Genomic DNA, 10201 nt, shown 5'->3' with positions numbered 1-10201 from the left:
GTTCTACTTGCAATAGCTTGAGTGCTTATCTCTTAGCCTTCTGGTTCGTGACGCATGGTTGCCTCGCCTGACAACCGAGCCTTCCATTCCATGAGATCAGAGTCTTCGTGGTATAGGTGAGAATCAATTGGCAGCATTCTTGAGATTCGGAAAGTCTAAACCTTGTCTGTGGTATTCCGAGTAGGATCTGGGATGGGATGACTGTGACGAGCTTCAAACTCGCGAGTGTTGGGCGTGTGACAAACGCAAAAGGATCAATGGATCCTATTCCAACATGATCGAGAACCAACAGCTGATTAGCCGTACGGTGACAGCGCATTTGGAACATTTTCACTGAGAGGACGGGAGGTAGCCATTGACAACAGTGAAACCCAACATAAGCTTGCCATGGAAGGGAGTATGAATGATTGGATGAAGACAATAGGAAAGCAGAGGTTCAGGAGGAACGAAGCATCTTCATACGCTTATCTGAAATTCCTACCAATGAATTACATAAGTATCTCTATCTTTATTTTATGTTTTATTTATCTTTCAATTATCAATTCTCCATAACCATTTGAATCTGCCTGACTGAGATTTACAAGATGACCATAGCTTACTTCAAGCCGACAATCTCCGTGGGATCGACCCTTACTCACGTAAGGTTTATTACTTGGATGACCCAGTGCACTTGTTGGTTAGTTGTGCGGAGTTGTGACAAAGAGTTGAGATTACAATTGTGCGTACCAAGCTGTTGGCGCCATTGATGATCACAATTTCGTGCACCAAGTTTTTGGCGCCGTTGCCAGGGATTGTTCGAGTTTGGACAATTGACGGTTCGTCTTCTTGCTTAGATTAGGTAATTTTATTTTATGTTTAAGCTTTTACTTTTTATTTTCGAAAAAAATTTTCAAAAATACAAAAAAATATATTTTATTTGTACTTTAGAATTTTTAAGAATGAATTCTAGAGTTTCATGATGATCTGCTGAAGTCTGGCTGGCTGTGAAGCCATGTTTAAAGCTTGTTGATTTCTATCAATCTTGTTGTTGAACGTAATGATCTGCTAAAGCTTGGCTGGCCATTGGCCATGTCTAGTGTTTTGGACCGAAGCTTTCACTGAAAGCTTGGCTGGCTAGTAAGCCATGTCTAATTCCTGGACCGGAGTTTTAGACTAACATTGCATGATTCCTGGAATTCTCATTAGAAATTTTGAATTCCTTATTTTCTCTTTTTTTCAAATAATTTTTGAAAAATTACAAAAAAATTAATAAAATCTTAAAATAAAAAATATTTTATGTTTCTTGTTTGAGTCTAGTGTCAATTCTTAAGTTTGGTGTCAATTGCATGTCTTTATTTTTCTTGCATTTTTCGAATATATGCATTATGTTCTTCATCGATCTTCAAGTTGTTCTTGATGATTTCCTTGCTCTGATCTTTAAATTCTCTTGTTTTGTGTCTTTTGTTGTTTCTCATATGCATTCTCAATTTGTTAGTATCTCTAGTATAAAAATTTCTAAGTTTGGTGTCTTGCATGCATTGTTGTTTTGATCTTGATTTTCCATGTTTAGTTTCATTCTGTTATTTTTCTCATCATTAAAAATTCAAAAAAATTTTCAAAACTATGTCTTTTCAAGTCAATAATACAGAGAATTGAATATTCAGAACATTCAGCAGAGGAATCAAATAGAAAAAGCTGGGCGTTCAAAACGCCCAGTGAGGAAGGAAAATTGGCGTTTAAACGCCAGCCAAGGTACCTGGCTGGGCGATAAACGCCCAAAAGGGTAGTATTTTGGGCGTTAAACGCTAGAATGGATACCATTCTGGGCGTTTAACGCCAGGATGGCACAAGAGGTACGATTTTGTTTTTAATTCTAATTTTTTTTCAAATCTTCATAATTTTTCAAAATCAAATCTTCTTCAAATCATATCTTTTCAAAATCAATTTCTTTCCATTTTTTATTATTTTTTACTTTTTTCAAAAATCCTTGCTCCAATTAATGATTTAATTCAAAATTTTCAAGTTGTTACTTGCCTATTAAGAAAGGATCAAATTTTAAATTTTAGAAGCATATCTTTTAATTTCTTGTTAGTCAAGTAATCAACTTTAATTTTAAAAATTTCTTTTTTATTTGATTTTCAATCATACCTTCTCAATCATATCTTTTCAATCACATCTTTTTCAAAATTAATTTTCAATCATATCTTTTTTATTGCCAATTTCAAAATCTTTTTCAAAATCACTTAACTACTTTCTCAATCTTAATTTTCGAAAATCATCAACCAATTTTTCAAAATTTCTTTTAATTAATTCAAAGTTTTTTCGAAAATTCTTCTCCTCTTTTTCACATCCTTCTATTTAAGGGACTAACACTCCTACTCAATGTGCAATTCGAACTCTATCCCTCTTGATAATTTCAAATTCTCTTCTATCTACCTTCTCCTTCTATTCTCCTTTTCCTCTGACACCTCAAGGAATCTCTATACTATAACATAGAGGATTTCATACCTTCTTCTTCCCTCTCTTTCATATGAGCAGGAGTAAGGACAAAGACATTCTTGTTGAGGCTAATCCTGAACCTGAAAGGACCTTGAAGAGAAAGCTAAGAGAAGCTAAAGTACAAATCTCTGTAGAGGACCTAACAGAGCTTTTCAAACAAGAAGAAGCCATGGCAGCTGAAAACAACAACAATGCCAACAATGCAAGGAAGGTGCTTGGTGACTTTACTGCACCTACTCCCGACTTCTATGGGAGAAGCATCTCTATCCCTACCATTGGAGCAAACAACTTTGAGCTTAAGCCTCAATTAGTTTCTCTAATGCAACAGAATTGCAAGTTTCATGGACTTCCATTAGAAGATCCTCATCAGTTCTTAGCTGAATTCTTGCAAATCTGTGACACTGTCAAGACCAATAGGGTTGATCCCGAGGTCTACAGGCTTATGCTTTTTCCATTTGCTGTAAGAGACAGAGCTAGAATATGGCTAGATTCACTACCTAAGGAAAGCCTGAACTCTTGGGAAAAGCTGGTCAGTGCTTTTTTGGCCAAATTCTTGCCACCTCAAAAATTGAGCAAGCTTAGAGTGGAAGTCTAGACCTTCAGACAGAAGGAAGGTGAATCCCTCTATGAAGCTTGGGAAAGATATAAGCAATTGATCAGAAGGTGTTCTTCTGACATGCTTTCAGAATGGAGCATCATAGGTATTTTTTATGATGGTCTGTCTGAACTGTCCAAGATGTCACTGGACAGCTCTGTTGGAGGATCTCTTCATCTGAAGAAGACACTTGCAGAAGCTCAGGAACTCAGTGAAATGGTTGCAAATAACTAATTCATGTATACTTCTGAAAGGAATCCTGTGAATAATGGGACAAATTAGAAGAAAGGAGTTCTTGAGATTGATACTCTGAATGCCATATTGGCTCAGAACAAAATATTGACTCAATAAGTCAATATGATTTCTCAAAGTCTATCTGAAATGCAAGCAGCAACAGGCAGTACTAAGGAAGCATCTTCTGAAGAAGAAGCTTATGACCCTAAGAACCCTGCAATGGAAGAGGTGAATTACATGGGAGAATCCTATAGAAACACCTATAATCCTTCATGGAGAAATCATCCAAATCTCTCATGGAAGGACCAACAGAGGCCTCAACAAGGCTTCAACAACAATAATGGTGGAAGAAATAGGTTTAACAATATCAAGCCTTTTCCATCATCTTCTCAGCAACAGACAGAGAATTCTAAGCATAGCCACTCTGACTTAGCAACCATAGTCTCTGATCTAATTAAAACCTCTCAAAGTTTTATAATTGAAACAAGGTCCTCCGTTAGAAATTTGGAGGTACAAGTGGGTTAGCTGAGTAAGAAAGTTACTGAACTCCCTCCTAGTACTCTCCCAAGCAATACAGAAGAGAATCCAAAAAGAGAGTGCAAGGCCATCAACATAACCCACACGGCCAAACCTGGAGAGGAGGATGAGGCAGTGATTTCCACTGAGGAAGACCTCAATGGACGTCCACTGGCCTCCAAGGAGTTCCCTAATGAGGAACCATGGGAATCTGAGGCTCATACAGAGACCATAGAGATTCCATTAAATTTACTTCTGCCATTCATGAGCTCTGATGAGTATTCTTCCTCTGAAGAAGATGAAGATGTTACTGAAGAGCAAGTTGCTAAGTACCTTGGAGCAATCATGAAGCTAAATGCCAAGTTATTTGGTAATGAGACTTGGGAGGATGAACCCCCCTTGCTCACTGATAAACCACTATTTTATGGTTTATATTGTGTTTAATTGTGTGGTTTTATCATGATCCTGACCCACTTATTCATTAAAATAGCATGCATTTATATTTCCTTCCTGAAATTATTACATGATTGAAAACTGCTTCCTAGAGACTTTTAATTATGCATTTTACTTCTCCTTTATTCCATTCGATGCCGTGATCTGTGTGCTAAGCGTTTCAGGCTTTATAGAGCAAGAATGAGTTAGAGATTGGGAAGGAAGCTAGCAAAAATGGAAGGAACACAAGAAATTGAGGAGATGACCAGCGAGAAGCGACGCGGCCGCAGGGACGACGCGACCGCGCGGAGAAGATCAAATCGCAATGACGCAGCTGCATGGATGACGCGACCGCACGAAATGGAAAAGCACGAGCGACGCGGAGGCGTGGACGACGCGCCCGCGTGGTGAAGCGAAACGCGAATGACGCGTCCGCATGAGCGACGCGATCGCGTGGCGTGCGCGATCTGCATAATTTGCAGAATCGCTGGGGGCGATTTTGGACCCTATTTTGACCCAATTTTCAGCCCAGAACAGCAAACTAGAGCCAGAGAACATGCAGAAACAAAAAAAAACAACATTCATTCTACACAGTTTTAGTTTTAGATCTAGTTTTACTATTCCTCTAGGTTTTCTCTCTACACATTCATAGTTCTTAGAATTTAATTTTCTCTTACTTTTTGGCATTGGAACACTGAGAAGAGTTATTACCTCATCAAGACTTCGTCATTCTAGTTCATTTTCTTTACTTGGCTTCACTCTTCCATGTTCTTTGCTTTGTTAATTTTACCATTGGAATATTTTTAGGGTTATTTAATATAAGGATCACTTTTACTTTTAATTGACTATTTCGATTTTTATTTACAATGTCTTCCTTTAATTCCTTTTTATATGCTATGAATTTTACATTCACAATGAGCGAGTAGTTCCCTAACTTGATGGGGAATTGATTGAAAGGAACCCTTGAGTTGGAAGGCTTGAAAGAAAAATTGTAATTGGGTTGATGGTTGGATTGCCTCCTAATCACTAATACCAATCCCTTTTAATTAAGTGGATTGCAACTTGTGAACGAACGTAGCATTCCAACTTGTTTGACTTTCTCTCACCTAGTGAAGGATAACTAAACAGGACAACCTTTAATTGTCAATTAATCCTGAGAGCATTCCAACAATAATAGGGATTCCAACTGATCATTTCCCAGTCAAAGGCTTTTATTTACATCATTCAAATTCACCAATTTAATTTCCTGTTTGCTCAATTCAAAACTTTTTGAAAACCTCTGATTAATAAAATAGCACACTTTTCTGCAACTCGTTGGGAGACGACCTGGGATTCATACTTCCAGTATTTTAAATTTCAATTTTCTGTGACATCTTTCTAAATTGATAGGTGGATTTCTGGCGAATTAAGAACTATACTTGCAACGTATATATTTTAACAATTTTTAATTCGCCAATTTCTGCCCGCATCAATTTTTGGCGCCGTTGTCGGGGAGTTGCAATAGATTGCTAAAGTTATTAATTAGAATTTATTTATTTTCATTTTATTTTATTTTGCTACTATGAGCTGCATGTATCTTTCGCTAGATGACGCGTTCACTTCCTGATCCACGCTTGCCAGTATTCTATCCTGAGATTGAAAGAACCATCTCACGAATAAGGCGAGCTCGGCATCGGTTAGTCCTCTCTGAGGGCAGATTTGAAACGCCATCTGAGGAAGAAACCAACCCCCATTCTACTAATTCGGTTGATTTACGTACAGGTATCATGGCGGCAGCCAGAAAAGTTACTATCCAGGAGGAAGGAGCCCCTGATTTTACAATGCGACCGTTTCAAGCGCATCACCCAACGGTGGCTACAGATTTTGAAATAAAGACCACACTGCTCAAGTTGATACCCAAGTTTCATGGCTTACCTGCTCAAGAGCCTATCAAGCACCTGAGAGATTTTCAAGCAGCCTGTTCTACTGTCAGGCGTGATGGTGCTGATGAAACTTCAATTCTGCTGAAAGCTTTCCCGTTTTCTCTTGAGGGAAAAGCAGGAGAGTGGTACTACACTCAACCCCTAGCAAATGTATCCAACTGGGATACGCTCAGAAAAGAGTTTTTGGAGAAATTCTTTCGATCTGAAGTTACTGATAAACTGAGGAAAGACATTTCAACAATTGTTCAAGATGACAACGAGACTCTCTTTGAATACTGGGAGCGCTTCAATAATCTTCTGGAAGCATGCCCCCACCACAGGATTGACAAGATAGTGTTACTCAGCTATATCACACAGGGCATGAGGCCCCAAGATAAGACCACATTGCAAAGTGCTAGCAATGGGTCTATGAAGAAGTACAAAACTACTGATGAGGCATGGCAATTGATCAGCGACTTAGCTGAATCTACTAGGAATCACAGGCAGAAACAAGGCCGTTCAAAAGCCGTTGCAGAAGTATCCTCTAGCAGAGAGACTACTGCTCTAGCTCAGAGTATCTGTGAAATGACCAACTTGCTGAAGCAAATGCAGTTGAATCAACAACAAATTCAGCAAGCTCAACCTTCTCCAGCACAGTAAGGCCAACAGTTAGTCCCACAGAGAGTTTGTGGAATTTGTGCTGATTATAGCCATTATACTGATGAATGCTCGCAACTCCAACAGGAAGACAACATGGTGGCATCCACTCATAACTTCTATGATCGCCCCAACCAAGGGTACAATCAAGGTGGAAATAATAACCATGGATGGCAGGACAATTCTAACCAGAATTGGAGGGACAACAATAACAGAGGAGGCAGAGATAATCAGGGAAATCAGAGGTGGAATAACAACAACAAGCAGCAGAACCAACCTTATAGAGCACCTCACCTGAGGCAATCCCAAGGACCACAGAATACCCAACAGCAGACCTCTCAATTCACTCATCCTTCTTCATCTCCTAATGAAGAGCTACTAAAATTTTGTGAGAGAAGTCAATAGACCATGGAAAATAACATTAATGTCAGTCTGAATGGTCTGACCGCTACTTTGCAAGCTCTTGTCTCACAGATTGGATCAATGCATAATTCCAACAACCAACCTTCAAGTTCCACTGGAATTCCCTCTCAACCATTGCCCAATCCAAAGGGAGGCATTAATGCCATCACCCTAAGATCCGGAAACACACTGCAGGAGAGGAATCAGGAGGAACCAAGCCTACCAGACCACGCCTCAGCTGAAGAGGTAGTAGAAATAGAAGATGTTGAAGAGGAAGAAGACATACAGGACATAACTGAAAAAGAAGAAGCCCAACCACAGGAGGAAGCACCAAGAGGCGCAGGCACTGTAGAAAACACCACTCCCATTCCATTTCCACAACTTGCAAGGAAGCCCAGGAAGCATCTGGAACCCGATCCCAAAATGGTAGAAATATTCAAAAAGGTTGAGGTAACAATTCCTCTTTTTGATGTTATTCAACAAGTACCTAAATATGCAAAGTTTCTAAAAGATTTATGTATACATAAGGACAAAATTCATGAATTAGAAACTATTGCTTTAGGTAGTTCCATATCTGCTTTAATGGGAGGATTACCTGAGAAGTGTAGTGACCCAGGTCCTTGTATAGTTAGTTGTACTATTGGTGGAGTAGTAATTTATGATTGCATGTGTGATTTAGGAGCATGTGTTAGTATAATGCCTTTGTCTATATATGATATTTTGAGGCTCCCTCCCTTAAAAAGGTCAGCAGCTCGTTTTGTGTTAGCAAATAAAAGCATTATTACAGTGGCTGGAGTTGCTGAAGATGTTTTGGTGAACATTAAAGGGCTTACATTCCCCACTGATTTTTATATCTTGGAGATGCCCCATAATGACTCAGATAAGCCATCATCAATCCTACTTGGAAGACCATTCCTTAAGACATCAAAATTCAAATTGGATGCTTTTTCAGGAACATACTCTTTTGAAATAGATGGCCGCATAGTAATCTTCAATCTGCATGGAATCATAAACAACCCTCCAGAAGATCATTCTATCTTCCAGTGTGATGTCATAGATTAAACTGTAGCTGAAGTTCACAAGGAAGAGTTAGAAGAGAGGCACATTGGACAAGGTCCAAGTGTGGGGACCCTCTTGACTGACAATGAGGGCACCTCAGCATTTTCACAAGCTCCAGGCAATCCAGAGCCTACCCATGATCAGAAGTTGGAACTGAAACCTCTTCCTCCACATCTCAAATATGCTTATCTTGAAGATGAGCAGAAGTTCCCCGTTATCATTGCAAGGAAACTCACTTCCCAACAAGAACAGCAGTTACTTGATGTACTGAGGAGGCATAAGAAAGCAATTGGGTGGAGTTTGGCAGACATAGTAGGCATCAACCCTCAAGTATGTGAGCACAGAATATTTTTAGAAGAGGGAGCAAGACCTGTCCGTCAACCCCAAAGAAGATTGAATCCCACTATCTTGGAAGTTGTCAAAAAGGAAGTGACCAGACTATTGGAAGCAGGTATCATCTATCCCATTTCAGACAGTGAATGGGTTAGCCCAGTACAAGTGGTGCCCAAGAAGTCCGGAGTCACTACAGTGAAGAATGAGCATGGAGAGCTCATAGCAACTAGAGTTCAAAACGCTTGGAGAGTCTGCATTGATTACAGGCGTCTCAACCAAGCCACCCGTAAGGATCACTATCCACTTCCATTCATTGATCAAATGCTGGATCGCCTGTCAGGTAAATCACATTATTGCTTTTTAGATGGTTACATAGGTTATTTCCAGATTCATATAGCTCCTGAGGATCAGGAAAAGACCACTTTTACATGTCCTTTTGGGACTTATGCTTACAAGAGAATGCCCTTTGGCTTGTGCAATGCACCAGCTACTTTCCAAAGGTGCATGATGAGTCTTTTCTCTGATCTTATTGAGGACTGTATGGAGGTCTTTATGGACGATTTTAGCGTTTATGGTGATTCTTTTAGCCTTTGCTTAGATGGATTATCTAGAGTATTGGATAGATGTATTAATACAAACCTTGTATTGAATTTTGAAAAATGTCATTTTATGGTAAAACAAGGGATTGTATTAGGACATGTGGTATCTACTAATGGCATTTCTGTAGACCCAGCAAAGGTGAATGTTATTTCTAGTTTACCTTACCCCTCCTCTGTGAGGGAAGTCCGTTCGTTCCTTGGCCATGCAGGTTTTTACAGGAGATTTATTAAGGACTTTAGTAAGGTAGCACTTCCCTTATCCAGATTACTGCAGAAGGATATTGAGTTCGAGTTCAGTGAAGATTGCAAGCAAGCATTTGATAAGCTGAAGGCCGCCCTGACTCAAGCTCCAATCGTGAGAGGACCAGACTGGAGCCAGCCATTTGAAATCATGTGTGATGCTTCCAACTATGCAGTAGGAGCAGCGCTGGCTCAGCGTGAAGGTAAGGACCCTTTTGTTATAGCTTATGCATCTAAGACTTTAGATGCTACCCAGTCCAATTATACTACTACTGAGAAAGAGCTTCTTGCTATTGTTTTTGCTCTGGATAAATTCTGAGCTTATTTACTTGGTACTAGAGTAGTAGTGTATTCGGACCATGCAGCTTTAAAGTATCTATTATCTAAAAAGGAGTCCAAACCAAGGCTTATACATTGGATACTGCTATTACAAGAATTTGATTTAGAAATAAAGGATAGGAGTGGTAACCAGAATTTAGTGGCAGACCACTTGAGTCGCCTTGAGCATATTAAGGATGATCCTACTCCTATAGATGATAATTTTCCATTTGATAACCTGCAAGCAGTATCTGAAGTATTCCCTTGGTATGCACCTGTAGCTAATTATATAGTTAGCCGCACATTTCCTCCAAACTTTTCTAAGCATCAAAGAGATAAGCTAAAAAGCGAGTCTAAATATTATATATGGGATGACCCATATTTATGGAGATGTGGCGCTGATCAGATAATTAGACGTTGCGTATCTCAATCAGAAT

The 10201-nt window shown here is 39.3% G+C and overlaps 1 non-coding gene across 1 annotated transcript; it reads right to left on the bottom strand.

The window, feature by feature from the left end:
* Positions 1-6393: 6393 nt before the first annotated feature.
* LOC112774459 (small nucleolar RNA R71) lies at positions 6394-6500 on the bottom strand. Its single transcript, XR_003188949.1, has one exon. It is a non-coding gene; the product is annotated as a small nucleolar RNA R71 (small nucleolar RNA).
* Between the last annotated feature and the right edge of the window lie 3701 nt (positions 6501-10201).

This window comes from Arachis hypogaea, chromosome 18 (assembly GCF_003086295.3).
Source record: "Arachis hypogaea cultivar Tifrunner chromosome 18, arahy.Tifrunner.gnm2.J5K5, whole genome shotgun sequence".
Lineage (NCBI taxonomy): Eukaryota > Viridiplantae > Streptophyta > Magnoliopsida > Fabales > Fabaceae > Arachis > Arachis hypogaea.
Note: the sequence above shows the minus strand (reverse complement) of the source record. Positions and strands in the feature narration are given on the sequence as shown.